Raw genomic sequence first — 17,177 nt, 5'->3', positions numbered from 1 at the left:
TCAACAGGGCATTTTCTGCCTCTGAGCCTCCCCAGGGAGCACTTCCCATCTTTTTAGTCAGAAAGGGGTGGGTTTCCATAATACTTCAGTCAAAAACACTAGAAAGACTCAAGAAAACAAGAGGAGAAAATTATCTTTTTTCTCCCTTAGAGGATGCATTTGAACCATGGTTGTACTGAAAAGACTCATTTGTCAGTGCTCTTTTTTCATGGTGGGCGGGACAAGGAATAAATGGAAGTTCTTTGGTTAAAAAATGTTAAGGTGACTATGGCCACTCTGCCCTGAAGACCCACGGCTTGTCCTGGCTCTTCAGCTCCTTCCTGCTTCTCTGTCAGTACTGATGGAGACCAGCTCTTTCAAGACTTACGTCAACTCTTTCAGCATCCCCTTTGAGTAATGAGGCCAGCTCCCAACAGCCTTTACCAAACGCAGCCCTCCCTAAGTACAAATAAACTGAGACCTTTCAACAATCACTCCACTGACTGCCATTTGTAGTCATTTCCATCTATCTAGTCAGGGAAGATAGACATAGGCACCATGAAGTGTGATATTCATCTTGGCAGGTTTTTTCCACTTGGGTAAGATCTCTGTGCAGACAGCTCAGGTGGGAAAGGTGTCTAGGATAAAAGTACACTTAATTTTATGTATTGTACCCACCAGGTATACAAGTGAAAGCTTAGTGCATCATGAAGATGACATCTCTTAACTGCAGAACAGTAATTCAAATGTATGTTAAGGGTTGAAGAAGCACACAGAAGGCATTGACTCCTTTGGCACCATACAGAAGAGAGAAATAATCTCATATGAAGACAAGGCTGGATCCAGTAACTAGTTATTCTCAGCCCTCTTTAGTTAAATTAAGATACCATCTCTGTATTCATTCACCAAAATGCATTTCATTTATTTATGATCCCAGGACCCACTGCATCAGCTGACTAATTACATCACTTTTAATTTGAGATGGAAGAAGCCATATCTACTACAGACAGGTATTCCACACTGTCATCACAAGAGAGGGAGCTGGGAACTGAATCCTGTCACATCTTGAAGAGTACACAGTTAGCCTGATTCCGAATCTCTTAATCAAGTAAATCTTGCCACCAAATGCACGAATTCCATAAGCAGCAGTTTCAAAACTGAGACTTCCACAGCTAATTCCTCTTCATGCAATGCAAGATGCTGGAGTTGACGTCCAGTCATTTTTGCAGACTTCATTAAATTATCTGCCCACAGAACAAGTCGGGGATTTACATACCAGCAATTCCCCATCCCCAAAGTAAAATGGCTTGTTAGGCTCATGCATCTGATCCTTCCCGATCTCTGAAGTTAAATAAAGTCACCTTCATTTGCATTCTAATAAAAATTGTGTGTTAGATATCTTATGTAATAAATCCATGCCGTGCACAAACTTTGCACTGAACTGCTGCAAAATACCTGGGAGCAGAAGTACAAAAAAATAAAAGTTCTGCTTTCTATCTCTTAATTCAAAATGCACTTCAAACAACATGCTGGGGCTTGATTTTGGCACTTCCCACCATGTTGTCAGCACAATTAACTTCTTATTTTTCAGCCTCAGAGATATGCTCAGGAATCAGACAGTGATTATATTTAATTTACATTAAATGCTATTAAGATCCTCATTAAAAAAGAGGCCTTGAAACTCCACTCCCTGCAGCATTTTATTTTAATATGTAATGGTAACAAGATATGTCACTATTATTATTATTATTATTATTATTATTATTATTATTATTATTATTATCTTTCTTTATATTCCTCTCCCCATGGAAGTGTGGAAGTTAATTAAAGGGGTGTCTCTGATGAATAAAATTTGCTACTGAAAAAGTCCTCCACACAATAGTAAGTTAAATACTCAGTCTATGGAGATACGGAGTACCTACAATATAAATGTTGTAAAAGACTTATCTGTCTGGAGCACTACTCTGAAAATAAGCACTTCAAGAGTAAAAACAAAAAGGTCACCTCTTAGGAAGAATAACATCTCTTGCTGTGCGTTTCTGCATGCACAAAGATTGCAAAGACAATGCACTAAATAATACAAGAGATGACCCACTGCAGCCTAAGAGTTTCCTATGGCTGCTGTTTTCTTTACCAGAGGAGTACCGTCCACCAAATCTGCAATCCCTGGCACGCAGCTGCTTACAGTTTGTTCTTTGAATGATCATATCTGCAACTTATTTATCCAGTCTTAAAATGAGCGCAGCAAAGAGGCAGATGCGATGACGGCTGCTTCCCTTCTCCGCAGGGACAGAACGAAGGAGCTTAACCACTGTTTGCGCTGTTTCTTTGAGACACTTGATGAATGACCAAGTCAACAAAAAATAATCAGGCCCCAAATGCAACAGCAAAGACCGACAAGGGGGAGACTTCTCTCTGCCTCACCATGCCTGCTGCCACTCACAATAATCCCAAAGAGCTTTGTTTTCTAGTTCCAGCAGGAGAAAGGCAATTCTATTTATAGTATGGGATATGGCTTATTTTACTTTCATCTGATCTCTAATATTAAAGCAATATTAAGATTTTCAAGAATAGATCAAAAAAGCCTTTACTGTACTGGCCTAAACTTCATTATATTTGGTATCCCCTTTGGCACAGTGCAACTGCATAGCAATGGAGTAGTTTTACGCACTTAAGAGCTGGGTGGTCAAGTAGGTTTGGCTACAGTTAAGCCAGGTAGGTCGGTATAACTTAAACCATGTACTTGTCCTTTGCAGAGCCGCTGTAATGCTTACTGCAGTTTTCTTGTACAAAAAGAGGTAAAAATTACAGTATGTGGAGGAGAGCACTGAGCTGCATGACCTACGGCTTGAGCAGAAATAGGTTGAGTATCTGCATTTACATATATTCCACTGTTTGTGGTTGAAGACATAAATACATAAGGGTGCATGAAGTATGCATAAGGGAATTGTTCGCACTCTAAGACTTTAGGCGATGTCTTCCCTGTCTTAGATCTCGATTTTGTGAGGGACTGATGTCTGTGGGAGCTGATGATGGGCCTCAGTGAGCTACAAATACATGTACGTAAAACTTTATGCATTGGCCACAGGGACGGACATGGAGGAGCAAGGGGAACTGAATCCCCGAGGCTCCCCCTTTCTTCACCTAATCAAGGCACTTCACTTCAGGGCAAAGCCAACAGAGGTTCTTCATGGTCTGTTGATGGGGGCACCTCCAAAGGTGCTGCAGAGAAGTCCACCCTTCAGCAGTAACCCACTACTTTTGGGTGTCTTCTACAAAGCCAGGACGATCCTACAGTACAGCTAAGGATATTTCCAGAAACAGATGATCCAGGCTGATGTGTTCAACAGTTCTACTAGCAAACACTTATCTTAGGATGGAAACTTATGCTGCATTAGACTGCTGTAACTTGCTGCCCATAGACAGCTCCACACCTCATCCTCCAGGGCTGCTGGCTCTGCTCCTGCATGGTGAACGCAGTGGGCATCTCTCATCCATAAGTATTTATTGCAGATGTAAACAAAGCAGAAAGATGAGCTGTCAGCTGGAAAGTCAACCAGAGCTAAGAGGAAATGTTGTTTCACTAAGCCCTGAAGTATCTTACTCTATCGTGACAGTCACCAAAGGAAGAAAGACTAAATCTACTTGTTCTGGCTCAAAACTGAAACTCAAAACTCTTTTTTTTTTTTCCCTTTTCTTCTTTAGGACATGATTCTGCATGCTGAGGAATTGTTTACAACAGAGCAAAATAAGAGCTCTAATTCTGATCTGTCAGCAAACCCCTTTGCATAGGTGTAGATCATCCAGCAGAGTAAAAGTCAGGAGAAAAACGGACTGCTACTTCCAAGTTTCAAGCTGCACAGTATTCTATAATAAAAGCATCATAGATTTCCAATTTGCCTGTCACTTGAAAGTATTAAGAGATATGATGCTATTTTTCTTTAGGGAGCTGAGGGGATGGTCTGTGGTTGTGTGGGAAGAGAAGGTGAGGTATTTCAAATCCACCTGGCACGGGTACTGTGTCATCTCCAGAGGCAAACATGGCTATAGGTTAGCAGCTACGTTGTTCAGCAGTTCTGGATTAAAACATATGAATTGTAGTCAGATAGCAGTCCTCACAAATTTCGCCACAGAAGTACAAACCTTAGCAAAATTTTCCATGGTATTTTCAATATCTATCAAGCACTTTTTTTTTGGCATTGTTTCTTACAAATAAGTAATAAGAAATGAAGTAGCAGTTATTACTAAAATAAGGGGAATGATTTCTCTGCTACACAATTTGACCAGTCTTTGGAAGCAGCTAGTTACTCATTGACCTGCTACCAGATATTCAGTTTGGTGTTTTTCAACTAAATTGTCTCTAGGACTGTATATAAGACCCCCTCTTAATCCCGCATCACCTACCGATTAATTCAGCATCGCTTCAGACTCCATCTGTCAAGTCATTACTGACAGCTCAGAGAGCACTCAAAACAGGACCCCACGGGAAGCAGCTTAACAATGTCACAGCCATTAGTCACCTCTTGAGTTATTTTTTCTTCTCCCACCCATCCTAGTCCCAAGTAAGTTTTAATTTTACAAGTTTCACTTTATTTGCTAATAAAAGAGCCCCTTGGGTCCTTTGTAAACGCCTTGCTAGCACTGAGGTATATTACACCTCTCTCTCTCTCATTATCCAGCAAGCCTCTTAGCTTATAAGAGGCAGAAATTAATTTAATTCACCATAATTTCATTTTGATGAACCCTGGTGCCTACTGATCATGATAGTCATTTTTTTCCTCCAGGTGCTGATAAACTGCTTATTTCTTTTTAACTATTCTCGCAACTTGGGTTGTACAGAGGTTGTACATCTTCCTGCACCAGATTTCTGCATAAACCAAGCAGGTCCCTCCCTTTCCAGCCCGAGGACCTCAGCTGACCTCTGTGAGCTCTTCATATTTGCCAGCATTTCCAGTATTGCCCCGATAATCTTTTTAGCGCCCTAATATAAATGGCATCACGCTCAGACCATTCTGATTGCTTTGCCTGCGCTTTCTAATTCTGTCGTGCCTTTTGCATTTCTGCATTAACGAGTGGACCATGGCTTAACATCTGCCACAGAGAGGTTGCAGGGATGTATCCCTGCAGCAGTTCTCAGAGGTATAGTCTCTGTAGGTGCCTGTAACAACACCAGAAAGCAACCAAGTGACATATACCCTACTTTCAGTTGACACCACACCTTTCTTCCAGGAATTTACTGCAGCTCTTTGCTGAAGCTTGGATCAGAGCTGTCTTCCCAGGGTTTTCAGAAGTGTTATGCCCACCTAAGGCTCAGGGTTGCTGCATTTAGGTCTCTGTAGGAGGAGTTAATGGAGCTGGTCAGCTTGCAGGGAGGGACAGGAGGAAGGACACACTTTCTGAGTCCTGCATGCAGTCCACAAACACAGAAAATATTTTATATACAGGAAAAGCGTTTTAGAAACTCTCCTCCTTCCCTGAAATTTGCAGAGACATGGATGCTGTCTTATGTTTTTAACCTCTGAATCTTTTTGGAAACACTGTGTATGTGGACTCAAATGTATGTCAACTTTCTATAACTCACCTGCCACAGAACACGGGCTTGAAGTTACAGACACAAAATGCAACAAACAATACAGTGAATCCCAAGGCCTTAATGCAGATAAAAAGGATAACTGATATGCCTGCTTAAATACATTTTCTCATAATTTCTTCTCCTGTAGGAATTAGCTCCTGCATTTCAGAAAAGAATCAGAAACAAAAGAAGCCAGTGTCTCCCTATTCAGGAATTTCCCAGCCATAAAACCCTCTATGGCAAGAGCTTACGGGGTGTGGGGCTGAGCCAGGGACATGCACAGGCTCTGAACGTCACTGCAGGAGACGGCAGTCCTACCTATCATATTTTAACATACCTAGAACCCCATATCTAGCCAGCAGTCCGATACAGTTTTTGGGTCACAGGTGGTGTTAAAAGCACTGCTTCACACTGTGTCAGGTTTTCTGTCATTGCTGGATTTTTTTAAGACAATATGACATGCTGTCATGTTATCAATGATAGAGCAATGCATCCCCCTCACTGTATGCACCAATCCCAACCGATGAAGCAATCCAGATAGACCTGATGAGTGAGTGCGGGTGCACGAGTGTGCAAGAACGTGTCCTATGCACATACATGTATGTGGGAAAGACAGGGACAAATGGACAGGAGATAAATTGCACTGCAGATTAATTTAGCCTATTATCCTTTCCACACTCGCGCTCTCGGTTTTAGCATTTAATGTGCATTTAATACTCAGTATGGCACTGTGAAAAGTAAAGATGAAGGGCACTTTACTGATGTGAATGAGTGATCGATTGCTTTAGCTCTCCTTGAGAAACTACGCTGAAACAATCATTAATAAAAGAGCCACTGCTTTGTACCTTGGCATATGAAAAGTTTCAGTGAACAGAGATGTAAATCTTTCGAGGCTTTATTCTGGTTTTAAAAGTTGCTTTTGCTGTTTCACATATTTTCCTGCCACCAAATTTTTTTGGTGGCAAGAACATCCACAGCAAGCTTCTGCAAAAAGGGAATAAATCACAGAAATTTCTGAGACATAGGCATTTTCACCCCAGAAAATACGTGTTTCATTTTTTTTTTTTTAAAAAAGCTAACTTTGCTTAAAACCAGGCAATTTTAATTGAAAAATGAATCCATTGCACTCAGACGACTATGAGGTGTTTTGTTATTTTGTGAAGTGAGCAAGAAATCAAAGGCAAACAAACAGCTCGAGATGCCTTTCAGCTTGTGCTCGTTACTTGTCTGTTTTTACTTAGGGGTATTACAGCACAAACGCTCCTATGTGTGTGCTCGAATCAGGTGATGTGCCTAAACCCAGTTCCTCAATCAGGATTTAAGTGAGAAAGAACAGGCATTAGCAGTGATTGTACCACTAAAATTGTCAATGTGTAGCAAACGGGCTGCCTTACAAACTTGTGAAAAAATGTCCACCCTTTGACTAGCAAGAAATCTAAAAAGAAAGGAAATGTCCAATCGATTCTTCGGCATTCTAAAGTGCAAAACCAGGTGGTTTATCATCTCCAGGAAGCTCAGCTTTAAGAATCAACAGACAAACATCCAAGAAGCATTGCAGCAGTACACAAACAAGAAGGCTCCATGTTCAGACATGGCAGGAATCAAGTGCTACGGGTTTCAGAAGGAAGCAGGTCAGCAAAGGAAACACATCTGATGAATTTATACAGACCTCCCCTACCCCGTTCCAGATAACAAATGACCGAAAAAGTCACCACAAAGCTCATGGAACGGCTTGGAGGAAGGTTGGATACAGGCTGATTTCCTCAACGGGCAATGTGAGATGCTATTGCGAAAGAACAGCACCAAAAGCCAGTGGGATGTCAGGTTTGTTAGAACCCCACCTTTTAGGCACCAAAGAAAGCCTTCATATTGAAGTTAATACATATTGCACTGTAAACTTAACTAATTGATAATTAGTTAAGCTCTTTGGACAATGCAAACGGACTGGCAGTTACAATCGATGGTGAAGACGGATGCATAATCCACTAACAGCCAAGTATCATGCAAAAGAACAGAGCATTTGGCAAACTCCTGATCCTTTTAATTTACTTCAGTACCATCACTGGCAGAGGTGGTGACAGAGCCTTACAAGTCCAGGACAGACATGTACTGATGTCACAGCCTGTGTTTCTCTTGACATCCCTTTCTTTACACCTGGAAACTTCATTCAGACGAGACATTACGATTTTGGGTTTAGTCACCTGGGATTTCAGTACACCTTCCCAGACAAGCCTACTTCAAACATGGCTGATCTGTAGAGTGCATGTGCAGCGAGACCACATTCTTCTAAACAGATAAGCACCTTCTGGACTTCTCATGTATCAAACAGTATATACACCCCCCTTTCTGTCCACAAAACCCATGATCTTATTATGGTTCTCTTATGTGATCAAACGTGCCCATGTTCCCAAACCAGACCCTGTAACACCTGCCATGCTCTCACCCCACATCTCACCTTCCTGGTCTCAACCATCACTCCTACATGTCCTGCAAGGCAGGAACTAAATTTTATGTCCCTACCATTTCCACACACCGAACAATACCCACTTCACCAAAACCAAACACCATCCTCATGTTCTCTAATTCCTAAAACAAAAAACAGTTTCACACCAACAGTTAACTACTATATTTCTACTATATATCCATCTCTCTAAACTCCTATGCCTTATCACAAACCCATATATTCCCAAAACGTAACCCCAACCCCATCTCTGAGCTAGGACATGATCTCCTGCCCCGTGACATCTCCATGCACTTGTGAGGTGTGGCCACTCACACCCTTCACCTGCACAACTCCAGCAACTGAGTGCAAGATATCAGGACTTCTCACCCTGGTCCTCTGATCACATTCCCTCTGATATGGGATGCCTAAACCACCTCCTCACCTACCTAAAATTCATCTCACTTTTACACCTCCTCCCATGCCCGGAGCCAGAGCTCAACCTCCCTGGTGCAATGACACTGGGATCAGAATAGGAAGCCTCAACCACCGTTACCTTCACAGCTCCTTTCCAAGGTGGTCGCTCCCGCTGCTCCTGAGTGTGACATCTGGCTGTTTCATGTAGCACAGGTTGGGAACCCCTGCGCTAACTAACGGCATTTTTAGTGATACTGGACATGTTTCACCTTTGTGACCAGCTCTACCAACTCCCTGCCAAGAGCAAAGACAGTGGCCTTCAATGCTGCACATCTTGGCCTTGTTTTCTCTCTCTCCTCCTGTTCCTGTCCTAGAAGGGATTTGGGAGGACAGTGGTAAGCAGATAGGGGAGGCAGCTGGAAGAAAGAGCTGTTTTAAAGTACAAAGTGAAGCGTAAAAGTTGAAGTTGGTAACAGCACTGGCATTTTATGAACACATCACCTTGAGGCACTTATGCCAAGATCTATTTTTTGCTGATTTTTTTAGGCAAGAGAGGGGATGAAAGAAAAAAGTGAAAATAATATATGGCAGAAACAGCTTTAAAATATGTTTGCTTGAGAGAAGGATTTTTTGTTGTGGCTTTATTTGTTTTCATATTGCACTTCATTCTCAAAAAGCACTGAGATGACTAAAAGGAATTGTGCTGGGAAGAGAAATGGATCTCAGCAGCCTACTTACCACCTATTGCTCTATCCCATATACTTCATGTGCCTCTTTAAATCTGACATCTCTGCAACTTTCTGAACATAAGGGCAAGCTGTGAAGTGCAAGGAAAATTAATATATTTATGCTGTACAGACTGCAATACACTCAAAATATAGAGTTCTTGATCTCTAAATACTTTTCTTCCTATCTCCTTCATTGTCCTTTCCATTCAAGTTATGTTTCACTGTGCCTTGCATCACCTTTCTAGTAACACTTTAATTTAGCAGGCAGAAGGATGTCTGTCTTTTTAGGAATGATTAAGTTTCAAAAAAAAAGAGAAAAAAAATTTGAAAGAAGTGCTACTGGTGAGGCTTCTCTGCTCATCAGCCCCACATTTCATCAGTTTAAAGATCCTTCAGACTCTCAGGTGACAACAATGCATAATTCCCAACGTACCGCAAGTCGCTCCTCCCCACCACCTTCCAGCTGACATCAAATCATAAAGCAGCCTAGCAGTTAGATTACAAAAACACAAGGTGCTTTATTGGCCAATAAAACGCGCAAGAGCGGCCATGTGAATGAAGACCCCATTTTGCGGGGCAATAAATTTTGCACCAGCACCCACAAGGCATTGCTATTACAGGAATTCTGAAAATCACCAGCCATGGTCCATGACAAAGAATCTCAGGCTGTGGCCAGAAGGACATGTACCTCCAGAGGGACATCAACAATTAAAATGTACTGCCAGTGGTCCAAAAAATTAAACTTCAAAGAGATATTTCCCTAGTAAGAATGGGGCACAAATACGTAATAGAAGGATAAACCAATGTAACAGAAGGTTAAACCAACAGAATAAAAGATCTGAGGAAGTCCATCATAAATCAATAGGCTCAGAGGTTTGTTTCAGGTAAGGCAAGACTATCTTCTTCCGTCGGCTGAAGGCAATGGCCCAAGAATATAATCAACCCAGATATAGCAACTCTCTGTTTACAGTGAGCGACAATGGAAATATCCAATTGTTCTAATCCATTCAAACGTGAAAACTGTTAAGTCCCGTTTTCAGAAACCTCTGCTCCTGATAGCAAATTTGTTCTCTAGCGGGAAAATGGGTTCAGCTTAAGAACCGCTGTTAAGGGTCCAAAGCAGGTACTTGAAAGAAGAAAAATTCCTGATGAACGATCAATAATATTTCTCTTCTCTCTGAACTGAGGCTTATGTGCAGAATAAAATATTCCAGGGACTGATTCTCTGTCACCTTGCTTCAACGCAAGCTATTGTAAATGTGGCTAAGCCAGGAAATTACACATTTATGATCATGTTGTGAAAATCACATTGCATTTGCGCAGGTAGGGACACAAAAAGAAAGGAAAACAAAACAGAGAAAGTCACACTTAGTGCGCCATAAATGCAGACAAATCAGCCCAAACAGGTTTCCTTGCAGTCTCAGTGCTTAAACACAGACTTGCATTCAAAACAGTAAGTATGCCAGGCTCATGCAATAGCTGCCAGAGGCTTGTGCACATGGATCCAGCTGACAAGTTACTGAAATGAATACAGCAGCAATATCCACAAAAGGCCCAATGCACCACAGGAGAGGTGTTACTGAAGCATGTGACTTACCTTTCCTTTTAAAATAAAGGGATCTTACCGCAAAACAGGGTCAGAGTGAAACGCAAGAAACTAAGGAGAGACATCCTAAATATAATTGTTTCCCTTTCTTTCCCAAATGGACAGAGAGTTTGTTCAGCTGAAAACTGGCTTCTGGAGTACAATGAAATCTGGACAACTTCAGGGACATGAGAGCTTGGGTAAATGATGCTAGCTTGGCTCATAAGGAGCAGAAATAGACTTTTCCCTTCTATTTGTCTGCCAGCTAACTCAAATCTATCAGGTGGTGTGTAGAACCAGCAGGCACATGCCAACTCCAAACTCCTGGACTGCTTTTGAGCGATCTGAATTAATAATCCCATAATTGTCTAAATAAAACCATTAAAATGAAAGTGTTAGGATAATCCATTACATTAGGAAACAGACACTCTCATGCTGAAAAGAAACATGTCTCCTGTCCGTGTACCTTCAGTCATGGACTGGCTATCGGACAGTACTGCCACATTCATTAAGTCCTTTGGCTTTTTGGGGACTGTGCACTTCTGATATACTGGATTCTAAGTCATTTTGATGTTATACCAAATGGGACTCATTACCATCCAGTGTTAATTCTTGCACTGACATCAAATCAGCCAGATATCCCAAACTGGTTCTTGGGTCTATTTTCAGGACTCTGTCCAATTGTACAATATATAAATACTAGATATCATCCAGATTCATAACCACTAATGTACATGACATCCGAGCCAGTCATCTAATCACCTGTCATCCAGGACTGCATCACCTTCTAGGTACCAAATTACAGAGTATGGTGCTCTATTTACTTAAAGGCCTGTAGGAACTCACTGGCTGTTCCTTCCACAGGTTTTACCTGCTCCATGGACACAGCCAGAGCTCCTGCTCTCAAAGCTCTCTTGATATCAGAGAACCCCTCAAAAACAGTTCTGCTGCTGCCAACCCACAAGTTATATCAAATCTTCTGGCTGGAACATTCAGTTGGGTGTCTTACCCCTATCCCAAAGTTGTTGACAGGATGTGAAGGTAAGACAGCTGAAGGCATGAAGTCAGCATGAGTAAATTATAATACATTAATGAACTCTGGTTTCCTTAACCAAGATCTATGTCACACAACAAGGACCCCAGCAACCTGCTCAGAGATGGCCTTTCCCTTGAGCAGTGGCTTGGAGCAGATGACATCCAGAAGACCACTCTAACCAACACTATCTCGCGACTTGATGAGCTCTGCTCAGTTCACTGGACTGACGCTTTTCCAGAAGTTATCACTCTTTTCCCAACTGCTTCAGTCGAAGGGGAATTTCCAGCCTCTGAGGACTGTATCTGGTCAGTCCATAGAGTTTATCAAGATGTTTGGAAAGCCTCGAAGCAATCATGCAATTAAAAAAGTTTAAAAAAGCATTGCTTCCGGATTATCTACTTTCCTGTATTAATGGCAAAAAAGAACAACAAATTCACTGCTAAGACATGGAACACCTACGAGAACTGGCTATTTCCAGCTGCACTTGCCATACAGAAATATTCTGCCCACACATTCATCCCATTAGCCTAACATCAGCTGGATATTTTGTGGCTGTAGGCTCTTCTAAGCTCCTCTAATGAAGCGTAAGACCATGGGCTTACGCTTCATTAGATCAAATACACTGCCAGACCCGAGTCTTCTCTATGCCCACCTTGCAGTCCTGCAGTAAAGGTAGCCTATGGTGGTCCTGAATGCAGCTGCAGCCATTCACAATCCAGGACGTTACTGTGACTTTGCTGCCACAGGCAATCTCAATTTCAGTGCAGCAAGATTTTGGCAAACTTTACACCCTCTGCATGACAAAATTTTCTGCTATAGAGGTGCCTCATAATCTGTGCTTCTACTTGTCACCCAGATGGGTCCTTATCACCTGCTTCTCATCTATTTGCAGACATGGTGCAGCATGATGCCCTATCTCCTCTTCCTCTTCTTTCCAGCAACGAGGAAACTTTTTCTTTGGTGGCTGTTGAAGAGAGCACTCTTCAAGCCAACAGCCCGACGGAGCCTCATGCAACCAGTGTCATCTCACTCACAGTACGACGGTTGGATGTGCCTCTCTGACATATTTCCTCTGTCACACTGGCAGGATCTCATTTTTAGTTCTAAAACACATTCCCTAACAAACAGACTTAAAGAAAGGGACTCTTTTACTATCTGTTACAGAAGATTAAAAAAATTCTATCAGTGAGGGATCTTATCTGTCCTAAAAACTTGATTACTCCATATCAATCCCTTACATTATTGTATTAAATGAATGTCACTTTGGAAGTGTGCTTCATTTTTACTATTTTGGACGTTGAAAGATGTCAGAGATAACTGCAAAGAAAGGTCTTTGGGGCTGCATCCCTGAGAACAGAAAATAAAACCAGAAATGCACAGCAGCAGTTTTTGAGCGATGCTACAAAATCGACTTGTCAAATGTCTGGATGTGTAGCAGGAAACCTGATGGGGAAGGAGATTTTATCTCAACTTCTCAACCAGACTTTATGTCATTTTAGAGACTTTTTTCTTAATGGAGAGAAAAATATTGCAGAAATATTCCTCTTCCCTTCTGCCCCCCTCCCTGGATAGCTGCCTCTTTAACACTCTCAGTGTTGGCGTGGTAGCTCTCCAAATATGAAGTGGTTGAAAAACAGTAGGCGAAATTACTTGAAAAGAAAAAGATCAATTAATCTACCAGTCAAATCGCCTACTCTTTCTCTCTCATGGACCAAAATAGAATCAATCTTTAAAACAGACAATCCAGTAATTTATCAACTCCCTTTTTAATATCAAAGACAGCATGTCTTCAATTTCCCTTGGCTCACAACTCCAGCTCCATTACCCGGCATGGCAAGATGAGACTTGTCCAAAATTTCATCTGTTCGGCTCAGCCTACCAGTCCTCACCATTAGGCTTTAGTCCAAGCTAGAAGAGTCGCTACCTCTATCTATGTAGTTGGGAATTAGTCACCAAGAAACAGTGATGCAGCGCTAAGGGAAGTCCATAATTTTATTATTAAATCGGACTGAAATATCATGTTGCATTTCCTGTGTCCCACTGAGAGCCCTGATAGTCATTTAAGTCAAAACAACTCCTTTACTGTTCCCCAACCAGCCTGGTACTGTCCAGGACAGTAAATTAGAGAGATTATAAAAAGTTTGGCAAACTTTTAAACACTCTGTGAAGGAGGGCCCAACAGCTCAGTCACATCTGTTGTGGACTCTTGAGAAAATGTGTTTGCAGATGGGATGGTTGGGGAAAATTCAAGGTATTTCAGTTCATTGTTAAAAACGAAGAGAATCTTAATGTCCCTCTGAAGCCACACAGATGTTAAGAAGTAATATTAATAATAAAGTAATAAAACTGTGGGTTCAGGAGAAAGCACTGACCATAACAAACCCTCTTTTATAGATGTTGGCTTTTTCTATGTTCCCTGTCCAGCAAAAATCAATTTCTTGTGTTAAAGAAAATAACTATTCCTTACCTGCAGGACATTTAACAGTGTGATTGTACTAGATGATGTCAGTATTCCTTCAGATGTTGATCGGAGGAACAAAAGGATTTTTAAACAGTAGGAGGAAATAACCTTCTCAAGGAGATGTTTTTGGACCCTGCATTTTCTGCTGGTCTCTTCTTTAATACAAAGATCAAAAAACTCAGGTCACCAAAACTTGCTACCTTCCAGCCACACATGCAAGCATTTCACATCAGATGTCCCTTTCTACACTCTTTTTTGTTTTCTATTTCATAACTGACTCCAAGGGCAAGCTTTCCTCCACACTGCTATCACTGGCCAGGTGCACACTGCTCCCGCAGAGAGCATGGCATCTGTCTTTCCTTTTAAAGTACTATTTTAAAAAATGCATTCATCAGCCAGGTTGCCTCTGTATTCTCATTTTGGCTTCTTCTCTGCCTCTTTCCCCATTCTGTTATGCACAGAACCAATTCCTGCTTCTTTTTTCTTATTTTGTGTACCTCGTCTATTGGGACTGGAGGTTCTTCGGAGCGTCACCCAGTACAGCAAAATGAGGCTCTCATTTGGGCTCTCACTGCAATACAAATACTAGCAAACAATATCGAAATCTCATTTTAGGGCCAAGATGTAATTGGGTCTGAACTTACCTCCGGTCTTACACTGACGTAATTCCATTAGCTTTAATGGAATTACTCTCGATTTGCACTGGTGCCTTGAATTAAGCTTTTGCTTTTCAGGATTTATATATTTTGTTTTCTTATCATTAAAACAAGAAGCCAGCCAAAGTAATTTCCATGTCATTTTTTTCCCCAATAAATTCAAGCATTATTTTAGTGTATCTGTGTGACCTCCCCTTGCTCTTGTATATCAGCCATCTAACTATTCACGGCTCCTGCAGGATGTTGCATTCCATTATCTTCTATTTATAATCCAAGATGTCTGAGAACAAAAGGGGACGGGGTTCTCCAGTATACACCTTTCCGACCTTATTACATTTTTTCCTACTTGTTTCCAGGTGCTCTCTGCACATAGCCTCTCCTTTAACCTCCTGAAATTTGTGTGCTATCTGTTAATTGTAGTTTCCCATGACCCACTTCATGGCTACTAAAAGGAAGATTCAAAGAGGCACCCGGAAAATGTCTGGCTTAGCAGAAACAAAAAGAGCCATTTTACATCATCCAGTTTAGTTCGGTCCGGGTGGGAAACCATAACTGGTGGTCTGGTGTGTGGTCAGAAAGCAAGAGGTGGGAGATGGGCTTCCAGTTATCTTACCCACACTCTGTAAATAACACTAAATTATTTACTTTTTGGCAATATAGTGGCGGATTAATTTTGTAAATTAAAAAGAAAGGAGAGGGATAAAATAAAGGACTGAATATGCCTGGATACAGTCACTAAATAGGAATAATCCAATCAAATACAGGCAACTATATGTCATGGAAGTGTCTGTTGACTAAAGAGCATTTACGTGTGACCAGCTCAGTGAAAACACCTTTACTGAAATGCGTGAATCCCTCCTGGTGGGAGAGGAGACCTGCTCACCTCCAGCATCTGCCCATCTTCACAGGGTTGGAGCATTTCCTTCTGTTCTGTGAACATCTCCTCAGAAAAAGCATTTCAAAAGCCTTTGAGATACCTGCCCAACCTCTCTTTTATTTCCCAAGTGGAGTCAAATGTAGCACACCAAAGCCTTGGTGGCTAGTTTCTCTGGTTAAGCATGCTCAAGAATATTTTTAATTGCATTTTTTTCTTTTAATTTTTCTTATCATCTCTTTGTATGGCTCCTCTTCCTGATAGATTTAAGAGCTCTTTAGATGCCACTACTTTTCGCCCTTGAAGGTGCGTGTACTCTGTAATCAAGTCACTTCTCAGGCCCATTTCTGATAAACAAAACAGACTGTGCTACAAGGCTCACTGAAAAACACTTCCCCCCCCCCCCCTAAATCTCAATTATTTCTTGTGTTTCCTTTGGATCCTTTTTTATAATTTCACTAAATCCTTTAAAATTGTGAATGCCGAAAAAATTCTCTGCTCTGTCCTGGCACACAATTCCTCAGTTATACAGAGAGACAACAAAAATCATCTTCCCAGTCCAAACTCACAAGTTAAATGCTCATACACCTGTGAATGCCAACCCTGGGAATTCCTGCCGAGTTCCTTTACCCACATCAGGTCACTGCTTTGGAACATGCATCCCTGGTGTGTAAGCACAGTTCATATTGCTTTCTCTTAGCAGTAACTTTGTGTTTGGCTGTACAGAAATATCCTGATAGGAAGGGCTTAGCCTAACACTGTGTACGGCTCCGCCAGCCTCCTCAGTAGCGTCACTGATCTTCGTCCCAGCTCTGAATTTTAGCAGAAATATTTTTGCAGGCACTTAGTGCTAACTAGTGAAATCACTTATTATGATCAGGCCTGATAGCAAACACAGAGAGAACCCATTAGAAACGCTCAGTTTTGATTCCTGTTAACTTTGCAGAGAGCTGTCACAGCCCTTATCCTGCCCTTCAAACTCAGCAGACTGTGGAGGAAAACTCTTGGGTGTATGTGTCTGCGGGTGAACTCGGGGAGAGGAGGCAGAGAGGTTTGGGAAATAGAGATGATGTTTTTAGGTGACAAGGGAGCACTTAGCTCTTCATCAGTGTGAGACCTGGGCATTTATCATTCTCCCCTGAGTCCTCTTTTCCATGAAAAGGGAAGCAGGCTGTATAAGCCAGAGAAGACAGAGTATATGCCAGTCAGATTCTAAACTGGACAACTAGGCAATGTATGGAAGCAATGCCTCCCATGTGGTCTATATATAACCAGATGGACCCTTGATAAGACCCTCACCCAGCCTCACAATGCTCTCCACCAATGAAGTTCACCTGGGCTTCCCAGCAGGAATTCAGAAGGGAAGGGTGTGATGTCAGGAGAGGAAGAGAAATGCAGAGTAAGTCCTTTTGCTGGCAGGCTTCAGCAC

The 17,177-nt window shown here is 41.7% G+C and overlaps 1 protein-coding gene across 1 annotated transcript in view; it reads right to left on the bottom strand.

Annotated features, from left to right (window-relative positions):
- The window catches only part of TSNARE1 (t-SNARE domain containing 1), a 197,085-nt gene that overhangs the window by 87,206 nt on the left and 92,702 nt on the right, over positions 1 to 17,177 (bottom strand). The gene's annotated exons all lie outside the window — the stretch shown is intronic.

This window comes from Leptosomus discolor, chromosome 5 (genome assembly GCF_034619465.1).
Source record: "Leptosomus discolor isolate bLepDis1 chromosome 5, bLepDis1.hap2, whole genome shotgun sequence".
NCBI lineage: Eukaryota > Metazoa > Chordata > Aves > Leptosomiformes > Leptosomidae > Leptosomus > Leptosomus discolor.
The sequence above is the reverse complement of the archived record's forward strand: the minus strand, read 5'-3'. Positions and strand labels throughout refer to the sequence as shown.